The sequence below is a fragment of the Lasioglossum baleicum genome, chromosome 10 (genome assembly GCF_051020765.1).
Source record: "Lasioglossum baleicum chromosome 10, iyLasBale1, whole genome shotgun sequence".
In the NCBI taxonomy this organism is placed as follows: domain Eukaryota; kingdom Metazoa; phylum Arthropoda; class Insecta; order Hymenoptera; family Halictidae; genus Lasioglossum; species Lasioglossum baleicum.
Window position 1 is genome coordinate 15,862,417 of NC_134938.1, and position 27,621 is coordinate 15,890,037.

The 27,621-nt window shown below is 35.0% G+C and overlaps 1 protein-coding gene and 1 long non-coding RNA gene across 8 annotated transcripts in view; both read right to left on the minus strand.

Moving 5' to 3' along the window:
• The window catches only part of LOC143213078 (uncharacterized), an 832,749-nt gene that overhangs the window by 763,173 nt on the left and 41,955 nt on the right, over nucleotides 1-27,621 (minus strand). The gene's annotated exons all lie outside the window — the stretch shown is intronic.
• LOC143212600 (uncharacterized) lies at nucleotides 456-1,638 on the minus strand. Of its 2 annotated transcripts, XR_013009730.1 has the most exons (3): nucleotides 1,386-1,630; nucleotides 1,249-1,317; nucleotides 456-638 (listed from the first exon to the last, which is right to left on the minus strand). It is a non-coding gene; the product is annotated as an uncharacterized LOC143212600 (long non-coding RNA). The 2 variants fall into 2 exon arrangements; XR_013009729.1 differs by having other exon boundaries at nucleotides 456-1,317; nucleotides 1,386-1,638.

Here is a 27,621-nt window from a genome sequence, read left to right on the forward strand (position 1 = left end):
TAGAACAAGGGGAGCTTGTAGGCTCCTAAAATTTCTTATTTTTGAAGGTTAAACGTTACCACGGTTATGTACGAAATATTGTAAAAGTTGTGAAGTATTGTCAATATTTAATTTTGTACCTCACACCATATAGATGCATTTAACTAAATACATACAAGTCATAAGTAAGGGAAGGAATTGGTAAAAGAAAGAAATAATATGTTATTAATAAAGTAATTCAGTTTATATTTGTCAGTAATTTTTAAAACAATTTTTGCTCGTTAAATAACACGATAATTGTAGATTCTATTATAATTTTTGCAGGGTGTATAAATTATCTCTATTTATTTTTATTAATAATTTTTATTCGTTTGAATACATAAATTTTACATTTGTGCATAAATTTATACAATTTATACTAAATTATTAATAATTTAATAAATAACGCAAGGAGTTGTTAAAAGAAAGGAATAATATGTTATTAATGATATGTTTTTATTATAATTTGTGCAGGGTGTATAAATCATTTCTACTTATTTGTGTTAATAATTTGAAACTGTTTTGTTTTTTTCCATGGTCCTCCGCTAATGTAAGTCACATCTGTATGGAAATACTATTTTCTTTCTGATGAACTGATGTTTTGGATATCTTCGCTGCATCTAAAAATTAGAATTTCTTGGTGAAAAGCATTGTCCAATAAACGGGAAGATTTTTAGCATGAATATATTAGGTTGGAGGGAAAGCTATGTCGTATTTTAAATAAACAGGTAATTTTGCTTGTAAATCAAAACACATGTTAACTAGCGAGTCATGGGAAAACAGGAATTGACAGGTTATCTGAGAAATGACAACATATTGTAACAAATAATGAAAATTATATAATTGAATAATATTAAACATGTATTTTTATAAATTGAATCAAATGTTTTCTTTAACGCTAAACCTACCGAGCCTCAAAAGTAACTGGTACACACATGTTCCCTTATAAAAATGATAAGATTGATTTTATTTAGACTTTGTATGGCTCCTATTGTAAAATGTGCACTACTACAGATATCTATACAATTGTTTCTTATGAAATCAGTATTATTAACTTTCTAATTGTAAAATAAAAAGTCTGGAACTGGTCATCTTGACCGCTGTTGGTAGGATTAGTGTTAAAGTTAAAATACGCTAGAATTTTCTCTCCAACCTAATAATATTTTTTAATTTTCCTTTTGTCAGTAATGTTTCAATGTCTGAGAAAATAAATATAAAATAAAAACTTACCTGAAATGACAGTGACAAGTTTCACCAACACAATACCAAGTCATCGGAAATCAGGAATTGACAGGTTACCTGAAAATGTCAACATATTGTTACAAATAATGGAAATTATATATCATATCAATAAAATAAAAACTTACCTGTGACAGTGACAAATTTCACCAACACAATCGCGTGACAGGTGGCTAAAGTTACTGAATCACTTACACACGCTTTTTATTAATTGGAATACTCTATTACAAACACGTGCACAAGCATGTGCTAAACTAACTTCACTACACGTAAACTGACGTAAACCCACGGCGATGCAACGCGACGGTCGCTCACCTGTCGCGTAAGCTTATTTGTACGGTCCCCGATATATACATAAATTAATATATTGTTATAAATATATATATATATCTACATATCTACATATATATATATATATATACACATATATATATATATATATATATATATATATAAGTATGTACAAAATAAAAAAATATAAATATTTATATATATTTTTTTAATAAAAATTTATTTGTTTAAACAATTGCTTAAATAATAAACAGTTATTTGTTTAAACATCTGTTTAAATAATAAAATGTATTTGTTTAAACAATCGTCCAAATAATGAAAATCTATTTGTTTAAACATGTGTTTAAATAATAAAAATTTGTTTGATCAAACAATCGTTTAAATAATACAAATGTACTTGTTTAAACAATCGTCCAAATAATGAAACTCTATTTGTTTAAACATGTGTTTAAATAATAAAAATTTGTTTGATTAAACAATCGTTTAAATAATACAAATGTACTTGTTTAAACAATCGTCCAAATAATGAAACTCTATTTGTTTAAACATGTGTTTAAATAATAAAAATTGTTTGTTTAACCAATCGTTTAAATAATACAAATGTATTTGTTTAAACAATTGTTATAGTCCTTATTAGAGTATCCGAATATGGAATAATAATGAAAGTCACTGTAAATGTAAATACGTTCCTCGTATTACATTACATATGTATTACGACGTGGCAATGTCGCATCAAGATCTCAGTGTATTTGAAATCAAATAAAGATATCAAATAAAGATACATGTGATTTTCATCTCTTCCAGTTACTCGTCACAAATACAAGCGTCAAATAAATCGTCTGGCTAAATCCAGCTTCAAATAACGAATACAAGATGACGGATAAATCTCGCGCGACATCTGGGGATTCAAATAATCCATATGATTACGAATCTATTTCTTCAAATAAAATCTGACGGATAACTCTGCAAGCAAGTTAACGACAGATACAACCGTAAGATACATCGTGGCGCTGTATTCGACTCTCAAATACAAGTCGAAGATAACCAGAAAATCGTCGGAGAGACAGATGAATAAACTCTCCAAACCGCAGCGCTCGACAGATGAAGTTACAGATACATTGTGGCGCTGCAATCGACTTCGAATACAAGGCGAAAGATACAGGTTATTTGTATCTAGAACGTATTTGAATAATTTTGTATTTAGATACTGCCCATCTCTGCTTTGTACACAACAGTAGACTCCCGCTGCACCAGGATCACCCCCTTCAAGTGCACTATTTGATAGGGCTCACAAAGTGAACCCCCTGCGACCAGTTTCAAGTCGGTACCCCCACCACAAGGGAAGTTACAGGGTGAGCGCGGTTTAATGAACCATCCCCTATTTCTGCTGTTCTGCGCAACAAAAAATTACGAAAAAATTTGTCAACATTCTATCTAGGGGGACACATGACAGTGAATTATTTTAGAATTTTTGGTTGCAAAATCGATTTTTAAGAAACCTATGGAAAAATGACTAATCAATAGGTAGGTGGATAGGGTGGTCCATAGTTCCCTCAAAGTAAATAGATTTTTGATCACACTATACGATGGGGCGTCCAAAGAGAACCCCCTGCGACCAGTTTCAAGTCGGTACCACCACCACAGGAAGTTATAGGGTGAGCGCGGTTTAATGAACCATCCCCTATTTCTGCTGTTCTGCGCAACAAAAAATTACGAAAAAATTTGTCAACATTCTATCTAGGGGGACACATGACAGTGAATTATTTTAGAATTTTTGGTTGCAAAATCGATTTTTAAGAAACCTATGGAAAAATGACTAATCAATAGGTAGGTGGATAGGGTGGTCCATAGTTCCCTCAAAGTAAATAGATTTTTGATCACACTATACGATAGGGCGCCCAAAGAGAACTCCCTGCGACCAGTTTCAAGTCGGTATCCCCACCACAAGGGTAGTTACAGGGTGAACGCGGTTTACGGTTTTCTGCTCAACAAAAAAACTTAGAAAAAATTTGTGAACATTCTATCCAGAGGGATTCATAACATTGAAATATTTTAGAATTTTTGGTTGCAAAATGAATTTTTTAAAAATGCGGAAGCATAAAATGATCGATTTTATGCTGTAGTTTTCAGAGCACCACGTTTATATTATTATGTCAGTTGATTTTTCGACTTACATATACATATATCGTATCGAAATTTTGGAGATACCAGTTTTATAAAAATTCTGTAGTTAGATATTTTTAATATCTTCGTAAAATATAACGCGAATAAACACAATTATGGAGAAATTAACGAACACATCCTCGATTATTGAATTTTTCAGCGCGCCGCTTCTAATAACTGGGAACGCGTGTAAAAAGACATAAGTTTCAATCAGGCTATAACGAAGTGGCTTATAGAGGTAACTTTATGTGAAACGTGGAGCGCGTGCTATTCAAAACGAGTCTCCCATTCTCCTGAAAAATAACGAGAAGTAAAAACAATGGAATGAACGAACTGAAAATGTACACCGACGCAAATATTCAGTATTTTCGAAAAAAACGGAAGAAGAGTCGAAAAGTACACAAAAGAATCAATGGATAGGTTAGAACTGCTATCTTTTCGGTAGACCATTCCATTAATGAGAAAAAAAGCACGCAAAAATAAGTTCCGAATGTGTTACGCCAACGTAACTTTATGGAGACAGCTGTGTGGGAAACACACATACATAACGCGTGCCACGGTGCCGGAGCAAACATTTCTCTGAAGAGCAAAAACAAGTATGACAAGTAAAACAAGTATTTTATTTTATTTGTAGAACAACGATTATTTAAATTAGTATTTTACTTGCATTGTAGAACAACGATTATTTAAAATAGTATTTTTCTTGCATTGTGGAACAACGATTATTTAAAACAGTATTTTATTTTAATCGTGGAATAGTAATTATTTAAAATAGAATTCATTTGCATTGTGGAACAACGAGTATTTAAAAAACAGTATTTTATTTTAGTTGTGGAATAGCAATTATTTAAAATAGTATTTCACTTGCATTGTGGAACAACGATTATTTAAAACAGTATTTTATTTTAATCGTGGAATAGTCATTATTTAAAATAGAATTCATTTGCATTGTGGAACAACGAGTATTTAAAAAACAGTATTTTATTTTAGTTGTGGAATAGCAATTATTTAAAATAGTATTTCACTTGCATTGTGGAACAACGATTATTTAAAACAGTATTTTATTTTAATCGTGGAATAGTAATTTTTTAAAATGGAATTCATTTGCATTGTAGAACAACGATTATTTAAAAACCAGTATTTTATTTTAATTGTGGAATAGCAATTATTTAAAATAGTATTTTACTTGCATTGTGGAACAACGATGATTTAAAATAGTAATTTATTTTAATTGTAGAATAGCAATTATTAAAAATATTATTTCACTTGCATTGTAGAACGACGATTATTTACAGCAGTATTTTATTTTAATTGTAGTACAACGATTATTTAAAATAGTATTTCACTTGCATTGTGGATCAACGATTACTTAAAATAGTATTTTATTCTAATTGTAAAACAACTATTATATAAACTGTTGTTTAACCAAAATCGGACCCGACTCTACCGAGTTGACAGTTAATGTATAGAAGAGGGTGCCCATGTGAGTCACTGTTCAGGGTAGAACCGACAGTGACACAAGTGTTGTCAAGGTAACAATGAGTGATTCGATGAAAGCGATAACGAAGCAACCTTGCTCGATTAGCCGAGCCGCAGAAAATCGTGGCGCGCGACAATGGATTGCGTCGTCGGTGTTCAATGACGAGGAGATTCGGAATATTCTCGGAATTTCCGAGCACCGAAACACGAGGGGAGAGTCGTGGAATTTACGACGAACGTGCACGGACATCCGTCTTCGGCCGTTTCGTAGCCAGCCTGCGACTATTTGGTATTCACGTTGGGTCTCCTCGAACCTGCAGACAGAATTTGACGCATGGACAACTTAATGCCGACTCCGAACGAGTGCCCGACCCGTCGCGATGCAAGTCGCGACGCTCGGATTCTGTACGTCGCGTCGCGTCCTCATGACGAACAGTGTGACGAGCAATGGACAAAAGTGAAAAAAACATCTTGACTGAAATTCACGGGTTGTGAGATTTTTCAGACGCTGAGGAAAGAGAGTTGATTTTAACATGTTCACTCAGCAAACATAAAAATTAGACCAGAAATAAAAAATAATAGTTTTAGAAATTTTTCAAAAATTGATTTTACAAAATCGCAATTTTTATTCGATTGGAAATCAGCTGTGAGCAAATTTTGCAGAAATTTTTGTCCGAAAAACGAGGTAATTTAAAGTGTTTCAGATTTGTTTTAATTTATTTGTTGTTAATATTAATTTGTAGGTTAATTATTATTAGTAGGTTAATTATATTAATACTAGGTTAATATTAATATTAATTTATATTGCATACTTAATATCAATTCAATATTAATATTAATTTACATTATATAGTCAATATCAATTCAATATTAATATCAATTTACATTATACATATAGTCAATATCAATTCAATATTAATATTAATTTACATTATATAGTTAATATCAATTAAATATTAATATTTTACATTATATAGTCAATATCAATTCAGTATTAATATTTTACATTATATACTTAATATCAATTCAATATTAATATTAATTTACATTATACAATAGTTAATATCAATTCAATATTAATATTAATTTACATTATACAATAGTTAATATCAATTCAATATTAATATTAATTTTCATTATATAGTCAATATCAATTTAATTTACCGTTAATATTGAAATGCAATTCGACATACGGTTGGTCATGTCATTAATCGACGTCAGGTTAGGTTAGAAATTTAGTCGTTTGTCGCATGAATGTTTAATTGTGCGTTGCAAATGTCACAGAGCGGTTCGCTCGTTATATTATTAATTCATAACAATATTGTTTTAATAAAGTCGTGTTTAAACCAGTGTACAGATGAACAATTCACAATTCTGTCATTCGCTTTAATTGTTTTCTCCAATCCTCTTATATCTCACAAATCATAAACAAATTTAGAGTGCTTGATCTATCTCCGGAAAAGTGAATTTTTGAGTCTGTAGAAATCATTGCGTCATCCAAATAATGTAGATTATTTAACAGATATGAATTTTGTCCCGAATATGCTCGCTACTCGCACACTATGGCGTCCAAACATGCAAGCAAACGTCGCCAATTAGCACCGGTAAATTAAGACGAAATGCCTGTAATATATTATATTTCAAACTATAACACACACCCCGGCACAATGTATAATTTTACATATTATTTAGGTTTATTGTTCCACACGCATTTGCATATTTATCATGTATAAATATTCGGGGCCTAATTATAATTAATGGGTTGAAACAACCTTTCCCAAATGTATTCTACTGAATTGTTTATGTAACTATTATATTTGTTAGTCGAAAACAGCAATGCATAAAATAGTTATTAAAAATGGCGTGTTAATCCGTGCAAGTAGACTTATCCCCACTCTGCCCTCCCCTTCTATGACGCTATTCCCCCACTTATTTGCCACGGCCCGGTCACGTGACGCGTTCTGGCAGGAAGGGGGTAACTTTTCCCCCTCAATTCGTGATCCCTCCCCTCATCTGGCGACACTAAGCAATAGTACTACCTGCTATATCCACCCCACTCTCCAAAATTGAATATATTCTTTTTTTTGTGAAAAGTTCTGCAATAAACAACGATTTATTGAAACAATTTCCAGTAAAATTGCAGGTTCATGCTCAGCAGAGCATATTACTGAATACGTGCGCGAAAAATCAAATCAATCGGTTTAACAAATCTTGGGTGACATTGCAATTTGAAAACTGTTTTTTCAGTAAACGCGTCACATTTTTTTATTACATATAGTAGATTAAATAAAATTTCTTCTATGCACCTTCATCGTAAGTTTCGAAAATATTTTTTCTCGTTTCAGCGTTTTATTCTCGACCGATGAAAATAATACAACACGTCAGATACGAATCCCTTCGAACTCTACTTTCGAACCAACTGAAACATTGTTAAATCAATAGCAGTCATTTGTTATTATGTGACTGACAGCACTATTACCGACGTTTCCATGGTGAAAAGTAATTGGATAAAAACAATGACACGTATCGATTTCTGTGTCGACGAAAGTTAGCGAGGAGAAGTTTTGCAAAAACTCCGAATGTATTGGTTGTGAAACCATCACTAATATTTTCCCGTCGCTACGCTGCAGTCTATGTTCCCACGTTAAAATTCTTCAAGCACTATACTCGTCGAAGCAATAATTAACAAAACTAGCTTACCGGACTGAAAATTAGTGCCTTTCTCCTATAAATTACGATGTATTTGGTATGTAATCCAAAGTCTCTGTCCATCCAAATCCAAATGATCGAAGTTTCGATCCTGTAGGATCAATGGTTCAAAAGTTATGCTTGTTTAAAGTTGAGCATTTTTCAGTGTTTTTGACAGGTAAGAGCGCCGCCATATTGGTTTGTAGTGACGGTCGCACGCCGCTTGTGGCGCCACTTGCGCCAATATGGCGGCGCCCTTACCTGTCAAAAACATTGCAGATTGCTCAACTTTAAGCAAACATAACTCCTGAACCATTGATCCTACAGGATCAAAACTTCGATCTGCAGCTTCCCCGAGTACAAATCTATTGGATTACATACCAAATACATTGTAATTTATAGGAGAAAGGCACAAATTTTGAGTCTTTGACAACAAACTTTCTTTGGTATAAACAATTTGGCGGCAAGTTTCTTTTACAAATGTTCATCGGTCCAGAGGTGTAGATTCACCCCTAGGACGGATGACTATTATTTTTCATACACCCTGTACATTAACCGTAACGAAATAATGTAATAATTAAAATGACTATAACTCTTTTATGCGCCAATCAATTTCGATGAAACTTTGCACATGTTACACAACTAGACAGCGGACCTTTGTGCAAAATAAATATGTTCCACATTGATTGTGTGCAGCAGGAGTAAAATAAACATAGATTTCATTCCTTAATGATTTTGTTTCATTAAGAACAACGTTACAAAACATTCTTAAGTTTTTCTAATCTGTTATTGTTTTATATTTTTGACCCAACCAATTTCTCCATAAATGCAGAAAGACATTTTTTAAATTTTCATTACAGGCACACGTAAAAAATTCATAAAATTATTTTCACATCACCCAATGCTTCTAACGAGACAAGTAGACTAAAGACGTTCGGTCGAATTTGAAAAAAGTTATTCGTAGATGCACTGTATGTGGGTGCAATAATAAACAACTGTTGTTAACGCGTCGACCCCGAAGCGAAAGTATTTAATTGACAATTTTTCCCGAAGTAAGAGCAGCAATTTCCGTCCCTTCAGGATCAGGAATAGGACTTCGCGAAGATCGATAGCACAGACGCTGAAAGCTTGTTCGAAACTTCCTCTCTCTCTCGACCCGAAGCGGGGGATTAATATTCATCAACGTCCCCCGAAGTTTCGAACTACATTTCCCAAAGTTACAAAAGGTTAGCCGCACGCCGATCGGCCCGTGGAAGAGTGCGCGATGTTTCCCATCCGTGATTTCTTATAAAAGTGCATACAGGTGTGAAGAGCGTAAATCACAGGCTGAAGGAAGTAAATGCAGCGAAGTGTAACGCGAGATTCCGCAACAATGCGCGAGAGCTTTGCATCCGGACGCGGTAGTCAAGAATGGCCCCCGTCTTTGGAGAACAACGGGGCGGAAAAAGCACACTGACAAAAAAAAATCAATCATCGAAAACTCGTACACCCCTAAGGGTGTATAGCCGGATAAGGGGGTGCCCTTAAACCAAATCGAATTCGCGATGTGCCATTCGATGGCTTATCCGAAGAAAATACTTCGTGCCAATTTTCAAACCCCTATGTCGACATGGGGGGTAGCAATGGGGTGACGAAGAAAATCAGGTTTTTCCCTAATCTCTTCTATCCTCTTCAATTGAAAATTCCGAAAAAAATCAGGCATATTTTAGCTATTAGAATGCACATCTATGAATTTTTCAGAATTTTTGGCTTCGAATACGCATTTTAAAAAATTAAATTGTGAAATGCCAATTTCTTTTAGAGTTATGAAAAATACTATTATCTATTTAACATGTAATTTTTTCAGATTTTTCAAAGTGCAAACAGTTTTTATTTTCCATAACAATCTTCCTGTGTATTTTTTTAAGGAACTAGAATTCAGTGGTCTGCGAAGAGTTCATCATTTTTCCTGCTCGCGAGGGAATGAAAAATTCAGTCCATTGCATAAACAATGGGCTGCCCTCGTCAATTCATAATGTACATTAGCTGTCTGAAGAAGTAGGGGAACAATGATTTATTACGCGGATAATATTGGGGCGTCCGGAAATAAATTGCGATTTTGGCACAAGTTGCTAAAATTCAAAAATTGAGTCGACTTCTCGGAAATATAATTCGAAACCTAATTTTTATATAGAATCTATTTTACAGTAAATCTATTCTAGAATAAATTTTTAAGATTAAGGCAAAATTTATTATATTAGTTTATAGTCTAATGTACATGTATTTACTTAATATAGTAAAATATATTTGACGATACAATACTCGAACACGATAAACCTTAAATAATTCTGCAACAACGTGATGATCGGCCACTTTTAAATAAACTTTAGACAGTGTCAAAGTACTGCCAATAACGTGAATGATAGTTTAAGCCCTGCACTTCTCACAGTTGAAAGAAGTCTGACATTTCAATGAAATTTTTCCAATTGCTGATTGGCAGTCTTCATTTTAATGAAACTCGGCCGAGTGTCGGAACATTGACAGATGTTTCATCTATTGTTTCATTCGATTCCATATTCAATTTGAAAAAAACTTTTTCAAGGAATAATATTTTGTCTGTATTTTCAACATATTTTTCTACATGTAGAATAACTCTTTGTCGACAGCGACCTATGTTGGCTCGGGAATTAATAAAAAGGTGTACACTCACACATTTTTTCCCATAATAATTATGCTTAAAAATTTGCACATGTATCCCGCATGTATATTTTTGCGCTTCGTTGCTCCAACATTCTCTTGTGATAACAGAAACAATTATTTCTTGTTTTTAAAGTAAAAAAAAATAAAAGTCGTTCAACTTTAAACACGCATAACTTCTGAACCATTGAATTCCTAACGATGAAACTTGGATTTTTGACAGTTTCTAACCAAAATCTACAGGCTTGTGTTAAAAAAAGTTGAACATTTTTGGTCCTGTAAAGTGAAGTTTAACCCCATTCGATAATTTGTCAGAACGATCGACAACTCTGCTAACATCGACGAACAAAAATCTGCCCCAGCAATAAAAAAATGCTAAACTACTTCTTCTCAGTATTTTGCTCCGCCCGTTCCCTCAGAACTTGTAGCATAAGTTTTTCAAACAAGTTCCACGGTCGATGTCGTAACCAGAACCCATCAAAAAGTTCCATAATGATTTCTCCATAAAATTCGAAATTTTACATACAATTTGCGCAAACAAATCTGCAACTCGCCCTAGATATTCAAACCCGATTTTCTCCTCTCGGCGTCCAAAACTTCTGGTAACTCCATCGTAGGAAGTTTCCGTACTTATTTTTTTCATACAATCCAATCCCGATCCCGGCAATAACACCAGTTACGGATCATCCTGTTCGCGGAACCTAACTGCGCAAAGTAAGAAGCTTATTCCTTTAAAGTAAAAAGCAACTTTCGTCCGTACACTTTCCATCGCGCCTTTATCCCTCGCCATTCAGATAAAACAATCCCGAAGTTGAAGCGGCACTTCTAGCCGGGGCAGGATTCTAATTAACTATCGTGGAACCTCAAGGAACTCTTTGATCAGTATAGTTCTTTCTGTAGCCATTTGCTTGATCAAAAGGTCGGCCATCTCGTGTTTCCCGTAGGTCGAAAATCTTCGAGCACCTCGGCTATTTCGGGATTCAAACGATCTGAAGCCCGGGGTAAATAATTCGAAAGACCGGGCGGATAGTTTACACTTCTGCAGCCCTGAACAAAATAATAGCACATGGGCGCTAACTTCAATTTCTCACAGCAATTTACACAATATCATAAAGGTCAACTTTCTAACATCATTGCACACGTTCCATCCTACTTTGTGCAACCCGTTGTGCAGTCATTTTGTCCTAGTTGACCTTCAACGACCTTGAATGACCTTGAACCGTAGGTCACTGTACACGTCATAAAACGCCCTATTAGATAAGTATACGTAGAAGAGTATATCATTCTAATTTATAAACGAAGTTGACCTTCATATGTCCTCTACGCATCCACCTACAAATAAAAAATGTAAACATGGAATTATGCTACAAAAATTTTTTTAACTTTCGAAGAATGATTCAGAAAAATATGCATAATTCCCGTATGAAAAATATTGGAGTTGTCCGTGTATACAAGGTGTCCCATTTGAATGATAAAATGTATTCTGTTTCCGGGGACACTTCTTATAGTGATCACCAGACTGCGGATGTATATGCAGTTTGCAATTTTTTTAGGCGAGTTTTAAGAGAAAGAGAGAAACTCGAATCAAACAAAATCTTATTTTCCGTGGCTTTGGCCCCTTTTTAGATCGGAAATAAATTAAATTCGTACTACATTCTGTCGTATTTTATATTCCAGCATTTTCTAACATTTTCAAAAGCCATAATTACATAAAGATCCGCAATCTAGTGATCACAAATCTTCTCTAAATGGACGCGCTATAGCTAAATTTTGAGCGGCACTAAATGACCTTGTATGACCTTGAGAAAATAATGTGTTAGAGGTCATTCACCATGGAATGTGATACGCTTTGGGAATCATGCAATGAATTGAATAATAATAAAGTGAATTACATAAAAATTACACTGTGTGTGTGGGGGCACCTTAAACCATACCCAGACATGTTAAAACACTTAATCTATAATAACCTAACCATTTTTATCTTGCAAATTGTCTAAAATCCTCTATAAACGCAAAAGCCTCGGGGAGGTTCGTTTGCATTTTTCGTAGACGGACACTATTTTTTGAGCTTCAAAGGCCGAGCCGAACGTAGAGAAGGATAGCGCGTGTGGAGAGAGACCGTGACTCCCCGCGTCTCTCTCTTTCCCATACGCTGTCCTTCCTTGCGCCCGCAACGTTCATCGTCGATTAAACCACTAAATACAGTTGAAATTATATCGTGTTTGGTCTTATTTTAATCAGGAAACTGCCACAGATATATTCGTGAAAGTTTCATTAAAAAATAAGTAATAATAAAAAAGATTTCATATTGGTATTACATTGTGAGGACGCGCACGGGCCTTTGATGTACCCGAACCGAGATCAGATTACTACAGTGGAGGGGTTATTTTTTCGTGTTTATCGTGTACGGCCTTGTTGCGTTTATAGAGGATTTACTGTACTGCAGGGATGGCCAACCGCATTGGATGATTACAAGTGGCGCATTGGATCCTTGCGTCTACACTTATTTTTTTTGTAGTAGGCGCCATAACTGAATCCATCTTTATATTTTCAACACCTGAGGAGCTCTCAGTTGAATTTATACAGCCTTCTTACTCATCTATTCGTCGCAAGTTTACAATTATAGGATGGGAATTGCAGTGTTCAAGACAGCGATCGCCCTCTTGTCCAAAAGATCATTTGTCACTATTGTAGATTGTAGATTTTCAACTAGCGTAAGTTAATTAATTTAGTTGCGTGATTGAATTATCCCTTTTCCTCCCCTAACCGAAGCAGATCCTACCCCTATTTTCCAACCGCAACGATGAACGTAAGAAGGTAGAAAAACTGCTCAAGTTGTATGGCGCATCTGAACTCGTATATAAAAAAAATTTACGCGTGGTATGCAGAAGGTTGGCCACCTCTGCTGTACTGGCTTCTAGATAGCACGCGCGCGTGCTATAATTTTGCAGGAGGAGTTTGAATCGTGTCGATTTGAAAACGAGCCCCGTATTCGATCGGTTCCGACAAAATTCTTCGCGGTACACGCCGCCGTTTCGGTGGGAGTTCCTCGCGTGGCTGTCCGATGAAAATAAATATTTTTCCGGCAAAGTCGCGCCATCTGCGCACAAATCTCGACCATCGTTTAGCGAAACTGACCGCGCGCTGTCCCGTGTCCGCCCGTTCCTCTCGGTCACCACCCTGTCCGGTTAACAACGATGCTACTCGATCGACTTTTTTTTTCACAGTTGAGCATTCGATTTAGCGACACCCGAAACGCGACGCCGGGAATATACGAGATTTTCGTGCGCATTTAATTTTTATTCGACCGGTTTGTCCGCCACGATAGATTTCGGCGTTCTCGTTGCGCCGCGCTATACTGGTTCGCCGTTCTCATTGCAACTGTGCCGTACTGGTTCGGCTCCGATTGCTCACTTGATCAATTTCGATGCGCACCGCTTACACTTGTAACATTCGCTATTGCGTGACTGTATTTAACATGAAACTATATCTCGGCAACTAAATAACGAAACCGATCGCCATCAACCAGCGCCGCACAGTGGTCTAAACAGGCGATTTAGCTGGACAAAATTATTCTAGCATTATTTTAAGACTTAAAGTCGTAGTTAAGTAGGTCATTGGATTCGTCTTGACACCAGCTTCAACAATATGTAATAAAAAATACTTAGTGGTGTTTAAAAAATTAACATAAACATATTTTTTTATTAAAAAGAAAAATTTTTGTAAAATTTTTTTATTGGGATTTATAGATGACTGAGTATCGATTAACTTTTGTTGGAAACATTTTCTTGCCAGATTATCCGAAATGTTCAAAACATCGTGGTGACAATTGGGCATTTGCGTCGAAAAGCTGACAGAACTACTTTTGCATCATTCTATTATTATTTTACTAACGCCTGTTGTGTCTTAATTGGTCGGCGTCTTTAATCGAAAAAAAAATTTTTTTCTAAAAAAATCATTTTCAAAATTTAAAAAAAATTATAAATTTTCAAAATTGTTTGCATAAATTTTAGGGGCCCAAAAATACGATATCACTTTTACTCCAATCATGTTTTGATATCTTTTTGTCATTCGTGGCTTACGTAGAAGTGAATCATAGAGATGATTCGAAATATATCGACATTGAATTACTAAAAACTGTCTCAAATTCAAACGTGCAAGTTCGTGCAAATGAAATTGATTTTTTCGGACACTCTAGACTTCTATAAAGATGTTCCAACATGTTCCATCCTAAAGGTATTTAAAGGTTTTTTTTGCGAGACTGTCAAAGTTTGAATGTTATATACGTTTGAAGTATACTTTCATTTTTAAGCAAATAAACAATATATTTAAGTTTTATTTGAGTTTTGTCCTTTTGGTTCATGCTAGTATCCATCATAGAATGAAAAATTCCACAAATATTTCCACTACTAGATGTTCACAACGAGATATACTAATGAATAGTGAGGTGTCGAACGACGATGAAGAAATACGAAGTTGAAAAATGAGTTGTTCGTGGGGGTATATTTTATTATGGGGTGATAAAAAGGGAAAACCAGCAGTGGTTCATCTTACCTGGTACCTTACCTCTCATTTACCGAAGCGGGAAATTTTCCTGCTGGATTTCCATTTTTTGGGTTTTATCCAGCTAAATCGCCCGTTTAGACCACTGTGCGCCGGGGTAACCGGGTTAAACTTTAGCGGTCCATAAGTACCCTCGACTACCCAGTGGCGCACCCAGGATTTAATCTTGGGGGGGGGGGCGACGTGAACCCAGCCATAGGTTTTGCGTGATGACATTTTTTTTTTAACCAAAATATCTGTCAAAATATGTTAATTTTAGAAACTAAACATTTTTTTCTTTGGGGGTCTTGGCCCCAGGTGAACCCAGCCCTAGGTTTTGCGTGATGACATTTTTTTTTTGACCAAAATATCTGTCAAAATATGTTAATTTTAGAAACTAAACATTTTTTTCTTTGGGGGTCTTGGCCCCAGGTGAACCCAGCCCTAGGTTTTGTGTGATGACATTTTTTTTAGCCAAAATATCTGTCAAAATATGTTAATTTTGGAAACTACAAATTTTTTTCTTTGGGGGGACTTGGTCCCAAGTCCCCGTCCCCCCGAGTGCACCACTAGGACTACGTACCAGTTTTACGTAGAGTCTCGATTATCCGAACCAGTTGTGACCGAGGTAGTTAATCATTAAATACAAATGTACCACTTCTTTAATTAGAAATATGATATACAGGGTGGACCACGTATTTTTTTTAGGAATGATACATATACAGTTAATGTTAAAATGGGAAGCCACTGTTTCCGCATGAAATATTCAAAAGTCACCGATGGATAACTTCGTTTCATTTAACTTTGCATTTCAAATATACAGATCAAACACGGTAGGAGGGGAGGGGGTGAAGAAAAAACAGTATGGTATTAACAATCACGCTCAAAACAATTTATTTATACATATGTATGCTACTGAAAACGTTCCTTGCGTCACTCTCGAATTTAGATGGTACAACGTCCAGTTTTCATATCCACATTGTAGTTTGACTAGTAAAATCATGGGGGTTTGTCATGATTTTCTAAAGTAATTATTACATATTCGTATATTGATCAGAAAGGAGTATCAACGACTTAATCCTGCCTTACTTTTAAGATCTTATTGTCAAGGTCATTTTTCATCAACAAATTAAAAAAAAATTTTTTTTGTTGCATTTCGTTGCTGACTAAAAATTTTGTTGCAAACTTTTCTTTATCTGGCTACCGGAAGTGCCTGAAAAATCGTAGCGACCGTTACGTAAGGCACCCTGTATACCGGGTATTTCACCTAACTTGACCACCTTGAATATCTTTGTTGTTTTTAAAGGTACGTCAAATGTCTGCAGGACAAAGTTGAATGGTAAAATGGGGCTCATACGATACCAAAAAAATTTTTGTTTTTATGTAACTTTTCTTAAAGATATGAAGGTCACCTTCATTTTTTGTAATGGAACGTCGTACTTTTTCGTAATTTCAAGGATGCGTTTGGTCAATTTGTATAAATTATATACGCTCTGAAAATTTAATTGAAATTGGTTAATTGGTTTACGAGTTATGAACAATCAAAACTGGTGAAAATGGCAATTTTCCAAGATTTTCGAACTCACCACTTTTGATCGTTTATAACTCGTAAACCAATTAACCAATTTCAATGAAATTTTCAGAGCGTATATAATTTATACAAATTGACCAAACACATCTTTTAAAATTCCGTTATCGGTTAAAAAAGTAGTAAAACTCAATTTTTACTATTTTTTTCGCAATTCCGTCCAAATCCATTTTTTCAAAATATTTTTTGGACGTCATTTTCTAAACTAATTCTTCTAGCCTTACAGAGAAATTGAAGTCGTTTGGGGTCCATTCATAAAAAAGATATTCTGATTTAATGTGTGTTGAATCAGTTATGCTCGTTAGTGTACATGGATCTCGAAAATACAGTCTCTGGTGGTTAAAAAAAAGAAATTAAGAAATAAGCTTCGTTAACGTCAACTGTACGTATATGTAAAATTACTATGTACATACATATACCGGGTGTCCCGCGTAATTGTCGTTCGCTGGTTTGGATAAGCGAGGTTCTCCGATGCGCGTTAAAAATTCATTGCCAAGGGCCCTGGTTTGCTTGGGCATAATTAATCGGCACATTGAGGAGTGACTTCCTATTGCCGATTTGTGGGAAATTCGTCCCGAGAGAGACGTCGTGGCCTGTACGTATATTGTCCAGCAAATTGAATCGGGTCAGATCGGAAACGCCGTAGAATCCGCATGCGCTACGCTCGCCTAATCGCAGCCGCTTATCCGAGCAAACGAAGCGCAAAATCCACCGATACCGTTCCCGTACCGGCGCGAAATTTATCGAACCGACACGACGCGATGCGAACCTGTACGATATGCTCGCCTTTGCATAAGGTATCACACGGAACCTAGAGGCAAATTTAAGCTTGACCCTTCCGGCACTGTCTTACGCGTCAAAAGGATATCGATTATGCATACTGGATTAAAAAGTGTTCTCAGGATTACTTTAATATACTCCCTTGTTCGTTGTGTGACCTGCGCAGCACGGTTTATCACTCACTTACTGTAACGTAACTCATAGATTGTTGTTTTAGGAGCGCTGGGGGCTAGTTTGAATGCTTTAATGCATTTCAGATGACGAATCCATGTAGAAATGTTAGACTGTGGATCTTTATGCAAAATAGAAATTGTCTGCATCGATTGCAAGAAATAGAAACTACATTTAAAAAAATTCTTTTTATTCTTTCTTAGAAATTAAATTGAATGTTGCTTCTTCCCTTAACGATTTTAATCGGGGACCAAAAAGAACAGTTATACTATAATAAAATTTTCAAGATAAAAATCATTAATAAAAATTTGATTATTATTGAAGATAATGTACACAAAATGTTACGTTATGGTCCCTGATTTTAATATAGAGGAAATCATACATTGACGTCCTCAATTTTTTTAATTTTCCAACAATTTCGAATTTCATCTACTCAATTTTCCTATAAGTGCATAAAGATCCGCAATCTAGTAATAATTAGACTGCGGATGTTTATGCAAAATAGAAATGTTCTGTATTCAGCAAGCAGGAATAAAATAAAAAATTCATCAAAACAACGTTACGGTATTCTTAAATTTTTCTAATCTTTACCATGTTTACTAACCAATTTCTTCATAAATGCATAAAGATCCGCTGTCCAGTAATAATATTCTCAAATAATAAAGTAACGAAAACAACATAAGAAATGTTCAAAAGAGGCCATCTGTATTATGTCATTAATATTTCATGATCAATCCATCTCGATATTCACAAGCCTGCATTCTTCTTTTTCAGTTTGATCTTCATCGTTGAAGCTCAAGGTTATTTCAAGGTCATGTCACAGTAAGTAGTTGAATGAATGTATTTTTATAATGAACCACACGAAAATGTATGTAGTTTTTTAAAAAAGACATCGATAATCTCGAGAGCTAAAACAACATTTTGTTGAAAAGAAAAATTTGTTGCGTTGTCAAAATTGAAGAAGATATTCTGCAAGTCACACAAAAAGCTTCCTCGTTTTTTAATTATTTATTGTTTTTAATGCACCAGATAAGTTATTATTACTACTTTAAAAGATAATTTTCATGAGACAAACGCTTCATCCACATTGTGTAAATTATCTCGTTGATGATGTTGTTATTTAATCACATAGTTTGTTAATCAGAACGTTTCTTCACGTTTCATTGGATTCTTAGCGAAGCATGCTCGCATTGTAAATTTCCAATTCCCTCGATCTCGCAATGTTATTTATGTTAGGGTCGCCGCAAGCGAAGATCCGAGATAGATCTGGCTTACTTCTGAATTAGACGTGGGATAGGTCGTAACTTCCGCGAGAATTGTGTTTCTCTGGTGCAGATGGTGAAGCGTACCTATACCAAGTGAACGAGGAACGAAACACATTTTCCAGTAGATTAATGTATCATTATTTTCATGTATCGTAAAAACTATTCTCAATTCCCGTTGAGTATACCCTTCCTCGGAATGTCGGCGATATTATTGAGAATAAAACTAGCGCGGCGAGAGTAACTGTGAATCCAATTTTCCATTAGCTAGCGTAAACTTTTTATGGCACGACATAATCCCGTGTTAACGGGTGTAACCGACACGGAGGAAAATGAGAGAAGATGATAATGTCGTGGGGAACAGTCGAACTCAACTGCAAATTAAACTCGAAGTACAACAGAATAAAAAAGATTAAATTATTATATCATTACATTATGAAAAACAGTTAATTATTGGATAGGAACTTCACTGAAAAAGATTAAATTATTATATCATTACATTATGAAAAACAGTTAATTACTGGATGAGAAATTAACTGAAAAAATTATATTATTATATTATATCATTACATTATGAAAAACAGTTAATTACTGGATGAGAAATTAACTGAAAAAATTAAATTATTATATTATATCATTACATTATGAAAAACAGTTAATTACTGGATGAGAAATTAACTGAAAAAATTAAATTATTATATTATATCATTACATTATGAAAAACAGTTAATTACTGGATGAGAAATTAACTGAAAAAATTAAATTATTATATCATTACATTATGAAAAACAGTTAATTATTGGATACTTTTACTTTAATAAGAAATTGACTGAAAAAGACTGTTAGTTAATTATTTATCTGAATCAAAATGTAACAAGTGTTCATATAGGACACCCTGTATACTTAAATTTTTCCTCGAGTTTCATTTAGTTATTTATATATTTATATTTATTAACGTATACACGTAGAGCATTTACAAATTAAAAAAAGAACGTTTCTTAATCGTTAATGTTTAATTTTCCAGATGTTCTTTCGAAATGAATTTTTCCTCCGTAACATTCTATCTCAGTTCTACACCAACGCGTTCAAGTATTTTCCACAATTGTTTATCCTGGTGCTCGGAAATTCTTTCACTTTCCACGTGTCAGCGTCTTTCATCGCGTGCATAAATTCTTCGAAAATATTTGGTCACATCCGTTTGATATCTTTCGTGACCAGACATTTCTCGTTTACGCCATAAACTCGAGTGCCGGAGCCAAACACTCTTCGATCACAGCTCCATCGCTGTGACCCAAATAGTCCGGACTTGCTCGAAAACATGCGTTGATTTCCGGCATTCGATGTGAAATCGCCAGAGTTTATTCTCACATTCAAACGATTTCAGTTCACTTGAGACGTTCGAAGAATCAGTATACTAGGTTATGTTTCATAAGAATTAATTGTTATTTAACCTCTGTTTATGGCAATTGACTTGAACAATTTTTAATTCGCATAAAGATCCCGAGAGTATTTAATAAATAATCCAAAGAGATGAATTTCCATTTCAGTTCGCCTCTTTTAAATCATAGATATGGAAATCGATATTTGCATAAATATTTGCTACCCGATAACAATTAAGAATAAATACATTAAAATTGTGGGTAAATTATTTTTCATGCAGGCTTTGCTTTTTTGTTATCATACATTCGAAAGTGGAGCGAACGTGACTTCAAATATCACTGCTCCTATATATGTCTGATCATTGCTTGATATTTCTACTTGCTTATCTTTAAATTCCGGTTCTGCCTCATTGTTAGAGAATAATTATTGAAAACGAAAATAATAATACAAAATGATTATTTATGAGTGATGTATTTGCATTAAATCACGCAATGAAAATCATAAATGATTGTTTATGACTAATGTACTGCATTGTACAAAGTCTGACCATTGCTTGATATTTCTACTTACTGCTCTTTAAATTCCAGTTCTGCCTCATTGTTAGAGAATAATTATTGGAACCAAAAATAATACAAAATAATTATTTATGCATTAAATCTTGCAATGAAAATCATAAACATTTGTTTAAGACTATTCTATATGCATTGTACTAGGTCTGACCATTGCTTGATATTTCTACTTACTGCACTTTAAATTCCAGTTCTGCCTCATTGTTACAGAATAACTATTGGAAATGAAAATGATACAAAATAATTATTTATGAGTGATGTATTTGCATTAAATCACGCAATGAAAATCATAAATAATTGTTTATGACTAATGTATATGCATTGTACCAAGTCTGACCATTGCTTGATATTTCTACTTGCTACTCTTTAAATTCCAGTTATGCCTCATCGTTACAGAATAATTATTGGAAACGAAAATAATGCAAAATAACTATTTATGAGTGATGTATATGCATTAAATCATGTAATGAAAATCATAAACAATTGTTTATGACTAATGTATATCCATTGTACTAGGTCTGACCATGGCTTGATATTTCTACTGGCTACTCTTTAAATTCTAGTTCTGCCACATCGTTAGAGAATAATTATTGGAACCACAAATATTACAAAATAATTATTTATGCATTAAATCTTGCAATGAAAATCATAAACATTTGTTTAAGACTAATGTATATGCATTGTACTAAGTCTGACCATTGCTTGATATTTCTACTTGCTACTCTTTAAATTCCAGTTATGCCTCATCATTACAGAATAATTATTGGAAACGAAAATGACACAAAATAATTATTTATGCATTAAATCTTGCAATGAAAATCATAAACATTTGTTTAAGACTAATGTATGTATATGCATTGTACTAAGTCTGACCATTGCTTGATATTTCTACTTGCTACTCTTTAAATTCCAGTTATGCCTCATCATTACAGAATAATTATTGGAAACGAAAATGATACAAAATAATTATTTATGCATTAAATCTTGCAATGAAAATCATAAACATTTGTTTAAGACTAATGTATATGCATTGTACTAAGTCTGACCATTGCTTGATATTTCTACTTGCTACTCTTTAAATTCCAGTTATGCCTCATCATTACAGAATAATTATTGGAAACGAAAATGATACAAAATAATTATTTATGCATTAAATCTTGCAATGAAAATCATAAACATTTGTTTAAGACTAATGTATATGCATTGTACTAAATCTGACCATTGCTTGATATTTCTACTTGCTACTCTTTAAATTCCAGTTTTGCCTCATTCTTAGAGAATAATTCTTGAAAACATAAAATAATACTTGATAATTATTTACCATAAAATGTATACGATTTTACAATTGTTTATGAGTAATTTATATTGTATGCATATAGTGAATGTGTCTAATTTATATGCATGTATAAACAACTTTGATGCGAATTCATTTACAATACTGGTCATTGTTGAATACTGAACTGAAAGCGTTTACAATTGTTGATATCGTTAAATGCAATTAACTGCAGGGCGAACAGAATAAACACGAGGCAGTCAATTTCAGCATCAATTCAATCAAATTCTGGAGCAATTTCGTAAATACACAGTTTATTTATAACCTATTTTTCTCATATTAAATTAATTACTGACATGAACTGTTTTATGCAAGCTTCGAGATTAAATATCGTATTCAAAAATAACATAAACAGCATTTTAATTTAAAAACCTGGATACTCACAACGAAATATTAATGCAAATGTTTGTTCACGAATTCTTTCATAAATCATAAATACGAGATTCAGTGGCGTTCATAGAACATGAAGCATAATTGATTTATAGATATACATATACCTACCTGTTCTATGCAAGGTATTGCGTGATGTATCCAAACATGGAACCCTTACGACGCACGCAACCTCAACGCAAATATGTTGTAGTCAATGAGCAGCTGTTGTTTTGATTAGATTATGCTGATGGAGGTAAATGACCGAGCAGCGTGAGTACTATGACAAGAGCTTTTAAAGCTGAGAGTGCAATCAACTGTTTACACACATGTGAATGTTTTTAGTCTTCGAGAAAGGACAATGTTGACAGAGTTGGGCAAAAATTTTATTCAAATAAAAATTTCGAATAAAGTGGGTTTTTGTGTGGTTTTTGGGTTTTTTAAAATATTATTCGTTTTCGTAGTATATTTTCGTGTTGCATCGCATAGCTCATGAAAAAATACATCAAAATATGTACTTAATGTGACCTGACCTTCGAGGGACCTTGAACTCCGAAGATGAAGGTCGAACTTAAAGTGTTCCACCAATGCGACCATCTTGAAACTTTTGTATACATTAGCTAGGTAACAGAACATTGTTCTTGAATTTTTTTGAAGTGGTCACAATTTGATCACAATTGTGAAAAAAAATATATGATATGTAGGAGGTAAGTTCGAGTATTTTCGTTTTTTTTTCATCTGAATATCTTAATTAACAACTAAGAAAAAAAATGATTCAGCATTGAGACCTATACGGGGTGGTCGTTCGGATGGGAAAAAATGTTTTCGTAGAATACCAGATATTGCACTCCCGGGATCTATATCTGTAGAATTTCAGTTCGCAAACTTTGTATTTCCGGGGAATCTAATAAATTCGAAAGTTACAATGGCGTAGGGCTGCAAACGTTATGTAGATTCTCAGTGTCCGACTATGTACCGACTTCTACTACTTCGTCGTTTTCGTTTGAATACACAGTGTCAATACTTCGAGCCCGAAGAAAAGTTGGTGTTTTTCCAGATGTAGCTCGCCGGAGTCAAATTTTCGGTTTATACTGTGGTGCGGCGGCAGTTTGTCCCGTTTGAATTTTTCGCAAATGAATGTCCAAGTTTCTTGTCGGGCCGGGAAAATATCAAGCTCTTCGACTTGTTCAAACACGTGTAACTTTATGAATCGGTGAATTCTTAACATTAAAACTTAGGGAAATGTGTAGGGTACACTTAGTGACCTATCCAAAAAGCTTGAAAAGCCCCCGGAACTTTTGAACCAGTGAATTCATAACATTGAAACTTGGATTTTTGGCATTTCCTCGCCAAAATCTGCAGCATTACATTAAAAAAAGTCCGAAATCTTTGGTCCCGTAAGTTGAAGTTTAGCCACGCATTATGTTACTAAATAAGCGAGAACTGTGGAAGGATTAAAAATTAATTTGTACACCTGATATACAACTAAAACGAAATGAGGATGATTTAAAATATCGTAATTTATTTTGCGAATAATTCGAATGTAAGGTCGAAATGTGAACGAATTTATCATATTACATAAATAAGGGTGAAAAGGATTATCGGCAGCAATCGTTGAACAACGGGGCCACAAAAATAGGGGTCGGTGTTTCGTGACGGCGTAATATTGGAATATTGTAATGAGGCGATTGATATTCCCATAAATTCACTGAATCAGGATACACGCGACGGCCCGTGAAAATGAAAAGCACGGTCAAGATAGTTCGTTTCGGCCGACGGCGGCTATTTATAAGCAGATATTGCGAAAGATAAAACCGGGAAATCCGTTAAGATGTGACACGTTGATAAAATGCTATAGGCATTTACGCAAATTTACGAAACCGTAACCCACCGGCTCGAACGCATTCGAATGTATGGAAAATATCGATGCCGCCGGATATTGGATCCGCGATAATTCAATTGCGATACGTGATTATCGTCAATTTTTGCTAACGATATAAAATTACGGTTAACTAGCCGTCGCACCTCGCTATCGATCTAATAATCGCCAAATTGGAACGATAATTTTTCATTTCTGCTCAACATTCAATTCAAGAGACCAACCCTACTTTGCCACTTGAATCGATAATTACAATGATAGTTTCAAAATTCCTTCAACATGCAGGAATAGGTTCCTGAGATCATTTCAAACGACATTTTCCTTTGCGAAAATGCTGTCCGCGGCTCCGTTAAGCAGATATTAACGAAAAACACCGACCAATCAGAGTGCGGTGGGCGGAGTCTGGCCAATGCCAATGCCTCTGATTGGTCCGTGTTTTTCGTTAATAACTCCTAAGGGAAGGAGTGATTCCCTGCGTGATTTGCAGTAACTTTTTCCTTTGCAAAAATGGCGTCCGCGGCCTCGTTAAGGAGTTATTAACGAAAAACCACGGACCAATCAGAGCGCGACCTAGACGCGTGTTGGCACAATTGTGTTTTTCGTTAATAACTCCTAAACGAAGCCACGTGGGACATTTTCGCAAAGGAAAAAGTTACTCTAAAAGACCTCACGAATCAGCTGGGTCATATACAGGGTGTGCCATTTGAAGATTTGTTTTGGCAACTAACTTTCCTCTCTCCACATTCTCTCAAACGAAGCCATTCAAATATATTTTTTAAACACGAGTATTGTAAATCAAACATAATCGCAAAATTTAGAGCTTTCCAGTGATATGCTGTTAAAAGAAAAATGGTCACTGAACGAGGTTATAATGATACAATAAAAGAATTACGAAACAAAAGGTCGGGAATTTAGTTGCCAACGTAATACAACACTTTCAGGACACCCTGTACAGAGAAAGTTCCGTTGAACAGATTTCGCAGCAGCATCGACTATTTGCTTGCTTTTACACAAACCTCCGACAACGGTCAAGAACCTGTCGGTGTCGGTATAATGAAAGCCTTCACTACTTTTTAAAAGAATGTTTAAAGTCATTCCGTGGAGCAGCGGTACCCGGCGTATCGACAAAGTGAACGAGCGCCATTATTTTTACGAGCACTCGAAGTTCAACGGCGAACGGTCGACTTCTTCGAAGCACAATCACGAATTATTTCAACCCTCCTCCTCCTCCCCCCGGCAAGTTCGCTAAACAAGTCGAAGAGCCTGGTATCGTAACCTTAATTCCCCCGGCCCAGCAAGAGACTTGGATATTCATTTGAGAAAAATCGAAACGAGACAAACTGCCGCCGCGCCACATTATAAACCGAAAACTTGACTCCGGCGACCTACATCTGGGAGAACACCAACTTTTCGTCGAGCTCGAACCATTCGTCGCAGTCGGAACCGAAGTGTTGACACTGTGTATTCAAACGAAAACGACGAAGTAGTAGAAGTCGGTACATAGTCGGACACTGAGAACTTACATAACGTTCGCAGCCCTACGCCAATGTAACTTACGAATTTATTAGATATCCCGGAAATACGAAGTATGCGAACTGAAATTCCGCAGATATAGATCCCGGGAGTGCAATATCTGGTGTTCTATAGAAACATTTTTTCCCTTCCGAACGACCATCCCTTATAGTTCTCGAATCGAACATGTTGTTCATGTCAGACTAGCTTTCGCCAGCGGCTTCGCTCGCACAGAAAACCGTTTAATGCCCTCGGAAATTGATATTGTATCTCCATAAAACCTTTTAACCCCCCATTCACCCCTATAGAGTTTTAATGTTATGTCATGCCGCCATCTTAGATTTCAAACCCCTTTTCACCCCCACGGGGGTTGAATTTTTTACAATGCCGAAACAGGTGTTTGATTAATTATATCAAAGAGCATTAAGACCAAGTATGAAGTAAATCTGACCACGAACAAAATTTTCCTCATAAAAATGTTGCACTTTCATACCCTAATCACCCCCTTGGGTGTTGAATTTCGAAATATCCTTTCTTATCCCTTGTATGGATCATAAAGGAAACCTCTGTGCAAAATTTCAGCTTTCTAGGTCCAAGGGTTTAGCCTGGGCGTTGGTCAGTGAGTGAGAGAGTGAGTAAGTGAGTCAGGACTGTTTTTTTATATATATAATAGAAGATAATTCCGTGATCAGATGCGGGATTCTGAAGATGAAATAGCTAATTCAAAGTGACATTGTACAGGGTGTCCCACTTCGGTGTGACCCTCAGAATGACTTCTTTAATCTTGTCAAGGTAAAACATTTTTTTGTTCAAATTGAATGGTATCAAGTGGTCAGAATCCATCTCGATACTCTTTGTTTTACAAGGCTTGTAATCTCCTTAGAAAATTGGAGTCGAGTAGGATCAATATGGTCCAGCGGTCCCGGCCACAATTTTTATTGATATTGTGTGGAAAACAATAGTTTTAGGTTGAAAGATAATCCCCCAAAATTTTAACTCGCTAACCCTTCATATAAGGATAATAAGAGTGTAAATACCCTGAACTGTATCATTTTATTTCTCGGTTGTTAATTAAGATATTCAGATGAAAAAAAACACGGAAATACTCGAAATTACCTCCTTCATATGATATATTCTTTTAACAATTGTGATAAAATTATTAAGAGTAGAAAAAATCATCTAATTTTTTAGGGGTGGTGGCAGCAAGCAACCCTTCGAGCGACCACTTCCAAAAAATTCAAGAACAATGTTCTGTTACCTAGCTAATTGTATACAAAAGTGTCAAGATGGTCGGATTGGTGGAACACTTTAAGTTCGACCTTCATCTTCGGAGTTCATGGTCACTCGAAGGATAGGTCACATTAAGTACATATTTTGATGTATTTTTCCTTAAGCTATGCGATGCAACACAAAAATATACTACTAGGAGAACAAACTATATTTTAAAAACAACCCCTGGGGGATACTGACCACTTGACACTATTCAGTTTAAACATAAAAAATGTTCTGCTATGACTTTAAAGAAGATATTCTAGGGGTCGCATTTTGTAGTATTTCTCGGCCGTTTTACACAAGCTAACAACGGGTTAGCCAATTATAAATAGCAAGCCAGTAAAGGGTGGGAAACTTAGGGGCAGCCTAGCACATGTACAGTCAGGAGCAAAACTGATCGCACACACATT